At 37.7% G+C, this 5993-nt stretch overlaps 1 pseudogene; it reads right to left on the minus strand.

The window, feature by feature from the left end:
* Window positions 1-4608: 4608 nt before the first annotated feature.
* On the minus strand, window positions 4609-5638 carry LOC126064011 (olfactory receptor 1094-like; annotated as a pseudogene).
* Window positions 5639-5993: the final 355 nt, after the last annotated feature.

Below are 5993 nucleotides of genomic sequence, written 5' to 3' on the forward strand. Positions count from 1 at the left end.
GTAGATTGTCAGTTCTTTCTTCTGAGTTTCCTCTGGGTAGATTTGAACCACTGTTCTTTTAGTTAGCAGCAAATATGTTAATTTTTTGCACAAACAAGAGAACCCAACTGATTTTAGAGCCTATAACTATCAACTGAAATGTCAGTGCTGTCGTCATGACAGGATCCATACAATATTCATTTGAAGAACATCACTGAAGTCACTGTGTTTACACTGCTGGTCTTCACAGGTTATTTTCAGCTACAAGTTTATCTCTTTTTACTATTTCTTGCAATATGTATTTTTATTCTGGTGGGATATATAGGGCTGGTTTTATTAGTCATGATGGGTTCCCAACTCCACAACCCCACGCACTATTTCTGAGTGTGATATCACTCTTGGATGCCTGCTATTTTCAGTTTTTGTTCCAGAAATGTTGGTTAATTTTCTGTCAGAGGATAAATCCATTTCATTCCTTGGATGTGCAACAAAGATGTTGCTGGTTGTCACATTTGGAACCATAAAATGGTTTTCTTGGTGGCAATAGCATATGATCAATATATAGCAATGTATGACTTACTTCTGTATTCAGTTAATATACCACCCACAGTCTATCTGTCACTCATGACTGTTTCATATGTTGATGGCATTTTGCATGGTGCTTTACACACAGTGATGAGTTGAGTCCTCTCGTTCTGTGCATCCAATGAAATTTGACATGTCTTTTGTGGTATCCCTCCACTCCTTGCTATCTCCTGTTCTGACAATCATATTAACCACCTTCAACTCTTCTATGCCATGGGTCCTATTGAGATATACCCCCACATGTATGTCATTTTGCCGAATTGTGGGGACTTGTGTGTTGCCGTGATGATGGAAGCTATGCCTCCAGTATTCAAGTACCAACAGGGTCATCCATGGTGGACTGGTATCAGCTGAGCTTCCAGGCTGACAGACTAGGAAGAAGGACCCAGCCTACTGTTTCTGAAAAGAATAAGCCATTGAAATCCTTCTGAATAACAGCAGAACATTGTCTGATATAGTGCTGGAAGATGAGCCCCTCAGGTTTTAAGACACTCGAAATACAACTGGGGATGTAGAGTCGACCTTTATGGCATGGATGAAGTCAAGCTTTTGGGACCTTCATTTGCAGATGTGGAAAGGCTCAAAAGGAGAAGAACCAACTGCAAACCTCCATTACTAATCAGAACCTAGAATGTAGGAAGTATGAACCTAGGAAAATTGGAAGTCATCAAAATTGAAATGGGACCCATAAAGCTCAATATACTAGGCATTAGTGAGCTGAAATGGACTGGTATTGGTCATTTTCAACCAGATAATCATATGGTCTACCACCCTGGGAATGACAAATTGAAGAGAAATGGCATTGCATTCATCTGCATAAAGAACATTTCTAGATCTAGCCTCAAGTACTATGCTATCAGTGATAGGATAATATTCATACGGCTACAAGGAAGACAAGGCAATATGACTATTACTCAAATTAACATACCAACAACTTCACCAAAGATGAAGAAATTGAAGATTTTTACCAACTCTGTAGTCTGAAATTGATGGAACATTCAATCAGGAAGCATTGAAAATTACTGGTGATTGGAATTCGAAAGTTGGAAACAAAGAAGAAAGATTTAAAAAAAAAAAGGATTAGCAGTTGGTAAATATGAACTTGGGGATAGAAACAATGCTGGAGATGACATGATAGAATTTTGCAAGACCAGCAATGTCTTCATTGCAAATACCTTTTTCCAACAACAAAAAAAGTACCTATACACGTGGACCTCCCCAGATGAAATACACAGGAATCAAATCAGCTACATCTTTGGAGAATGACAATGGGAAAGCTCAACATTATCATTCAGAACAAGGCCAGGGACAGACTTCAGAACAGACCATGAACTGTTCATACGCAAGTTCAAGTTAAAGCTAAAGAAAACTACAAGTCCATGACAGCTGAAGTAAGATCTTGAGTATATCCTATGTGAGTTTAGAGACCATCTCAAGAATAGATCTAAAGCACTGAACACTAATGACCTAAGACCAGAGGACTTCTGAAATGACATCAGAGACATTACACATGAAGGAAGCAAGAGGTCATTTAAAAGACAGGAGAGAAAGAAAAGACCTACATGGATGTCCAAAGAGACTCTGAAGCTTGCTCTTGAACTTCTAGTAGCTAAAGCAAATGGAAGAAATGATGAAGTAAAAGAGCTGAACAAAAGCTTTCAAAGGGTGTCCCCAGGAAAGTAAAGTATCATTATGACATGTGACAAGACCTGGAGTTAGGAAACCAAAAAAGAAGAATATACTTCGCATTTGTCAAGTGGATATAACTGGAAAAAAAAAATCAGCTTTGAGTTGCAACATTGAAGGATTCTACGGAGAAAATATGAAATGACACAGTAAGCATCAAAAGAAGATGGAAGGAACTTGTGCAGTCACTATGCCAAATACATTTGGTCAATGTTCAACCATTTCAGGAGGTAGCATATGATCGAGAACCAATGGTACTGAAGGAAAAGGTCTAAGCTGCACTGAAGTCATTGGCAAAAAACAGGGCATCAGTAAATGATGGAATACCAGTTGAGACGTTTCAACAAATGGAAGCAGCCCTGGATGTGTTCACTCTTCTATGACAAGAAATTTAGAAGACAGCTACTTGACCAAATGACTGGAATAGATCCATTTTTATGCCTATTCAAAAGAAAGGTGATCTCAACAAACGTGCAAATTATTGAACATTATCATTAATATAAAACTCAAGTAAAACCTTGCTGAAGATCATTCAAAAGCAGCTGGAGTAGTACATCAACAGGGAACTGCCAGAAATTCAAATCTTATTCAGATGTGGACATGGAACCAGGGATATCACTGGTGATGTCAAAAGAACCCTGTCAGAAAGCACAGAATACCAGAAAGATGTTTGCCTGTGTTTTACTGAGTATGCAAAGGCCTTCTACTGAGTGGATCCTAACAAATTATGGATAACTTTGGGAAGAATATGAATTCCAGAAGCCTTAATTGTGCTCATGAGGAATCTGTACATAGAACCAGAGGCAATCGTTTGGACGAAACAGGAAGCGTGGTTTAAAGTCGGGAAAGTTATGCTTCAGGGTTGGGTCCTTTCACCATACTTATTCAGTCCATATGCTGAGCAAATAATCTGATAACGTGGATTATAAGAAGAAAAACACAGCACCAGGATTGGAGGAAGATTCATTAACAACCTACGTTGTGCAGATGACCCAGCCTTACTTGCTGAAAGTGAAGAGAACCTTAAGCACTTAGTGATGAAAATGAAAGACCACAGCCTTCAGTATGGATTGCACTTCAACATAAAGAAAACAAAAATTCTCACAACTGGACCAATAAGCAATGTCATGATAAACGGACAAAAGATTTAAGTTGTCAAGGATTTCATTTTACATGGATTCACAACCAACACTCATGAAGAAATCAAAAGACCCATTGCATTGGGCAAATATGCTGCCAAAGACCCTTTAAAGTATTAGAAAGCAAAGATGTTGCCTCAACAACTAAGGTGCGCCTAATGGACGCCATGGTGTTTTCAACAGCCTCCAATGCATGCAAAAGATGGACAATGAATAAGGAAAATAGAATTGACATCTTTGAATTGTGTTGGTAGCTAAAAAAAAAAAAAATTGAATATACCATGAAATGCCAAAAGAATGAGTGAATCTGCCTTGGAAAAGTACAACCAGAATGCTCCTTAGAAGCAAGGATGGTGAGGCTAAGTCTCACAAATTCGGATATATTATCAGGAACCCCGCACTTGGTAAAGTAGAGGGTTAGTGTTTGTTGCAAAAAGGTTGCTATAAGTCTTGATGTCATCTAACAACAACAACAAGCAAAAGACAGTTCTGTGGAGATACTATCACCATGTAAAGCCAGGGGTTGCAGATGTCCTCATAACCATCCTAGGCCATATGATCAGGATGAAGGGTCTTCGACTGACATACTTAGAACATGTTATCAGGAGGGATCAATTCCTGGATAAGGACATCATGCTTAGTAGAGGGTGAGTGTAAAAGAGGAAGACCCTCAATGAGATGGATTGACACAGCCGCTGCAACAATGGGTTCAAGCTTAACATCGACTGTGAGAATATTGCACAAGCTGGCAGTGTTTCATCCTGTTGTACGTATGGCCACTGTGAGTAGGACCTGACTCGATGGCACCTAACGGCAATGACAACATACTAAATAAGTAAGTTTAATTTTTTTCCATTTTCAAATAGGTATTTATAAGCAAAAGAATGAAATATACAATGATTTAAAAAAGATTATATACATATATATGTGTACATATATATATCAGAATCATTTTATGTATGTGTATATACGAACATATACCCATGTGTACCTGCACATAATCACACATATCAGTACGAACATAGTAAGAAGCAAATCGATGGCATAGTTTTTCTGTATGTGTTAAAATAACCTAGGTTGAGGGTTGACTATGATTTTTATTTTAAAATTTTCAAGAAAGATAGAATAGCACTGATAAACTAAAAAAAAATTTGTCTTTGTCATATCTTCTTCATATGGAGGCAGGGGCCATGACTCCCAATTTTTTTCATTTGTAGTGCTAAAAATATACTTTATTGATAAACCTGTTTCTCCCAATCACTTTTTTCATTGCTTCTTTTACATCTTTGTTCCTCAAACTGTAGATAACGGGATTCAGCATGGGTATCACAACAGTGTAAAATACTGACATCATGTCATGATCCAAAGCATAGCTAGAACTTGGTCTGACGTACATGAAAAGGATTGTTCCATGGTAAATTGACACTCCAGTTAGGTGAGAGCCACAAGTGGAAAATACTTTTCGTCTCCCTTCAGCAGAATTCATTCTTAGAATGGCCAACAAAATGAAACCATAGGAGATCAGGACAATCAGGATGGAGACTATCTCAATAGAACCCACAACGTAGATGAGTAGGAGCTGGTTGATGTGAGTGTCAGAACAGGAGATAGCAAGGACTGGAGGAATATCACAAAAGACATGTCTGATTTCATTGGATGCACAGAAGGAGGCTAAAAGTTGCTACTGTATGTAAAGTAGCATTTGCAATACCACCAACAGAAGAAGCAGTGATGAGTGGCACATAGACTCTGGGTGACATGTTAACTGAATAGAGAAGTGGGTTATAGATTGCTACATAGCGATCATAAGCCATGGCCGCTAAGAGAAAGCATTCTGTGGTCCCAAAAGTAATGGCGAGAAACATTTGTGTTGCACATCCAAAGAATGAAATGTCTTTATTTTTTGACATAAAATTTACTAACATATTTGGGATAATTACTGTGGAAGAGCAGGCATCCAAGAAAGATAACACACTCAGAAAATAGTACATGGGATTGTAGAGCCGGGAATCCCCAATGACCAATACAACCAACCCTAAATTTCCTGTCACAGTAAAGAGGTAGATTGCTAGAAACAGAAAAAATAAGATGACCTGAACTTCACGATTGTCTGTGAAACCCTTCAATACAAATGTGGTGACTTCTGTGTCATTTTTCATGTTGACACTTCGTGGAACAAACTTGAAAATATTCGTGCAATCACAATTTGTATTTCTAAGACAGGGTTACACAATATTGTGACTCATAGGAATGTTAAATCCGTGCTTATATTAGTTTTTCAGAAATGCATGATTTCTCAGCAGCGACGCCTAAGACAATGACAAGACAATGAATAAAGAGTCAGTACCACTCTCTGCCGAATCAAACAGAAGAAGAAGACATTTAGTCTTTGGTTAAAATCAGGTCATTCCCAATTTAATTGGGCTAACTAATTTGCTTATTAAATTTTGTTATTTATTAACTGATATTTTTGAAATCATGTAATTTTCTAAACAAGTAGATTAACTAGGTAATTTATTAAGACAGTTAAATTTGTTCAAAAAAATTTCCTTCTTACATGCAAACACTTGAGATAGTATATTAATGGACAGAGCATTAGAGTAG

Source organism: Elephas maximus, chromosome 20 (assembly GCF_024166365.1).
Source record: "Elephas maximus indicus isolate mEleMax1 chromosome 20, mEleMax1 primary haplotype, whole genome shotgun sequence".
NCBI lineage: Eukaryota > Metazoa > Chordata > Mammalia > Proboscidea > Elephantidae > Elephas > Elephas maximus.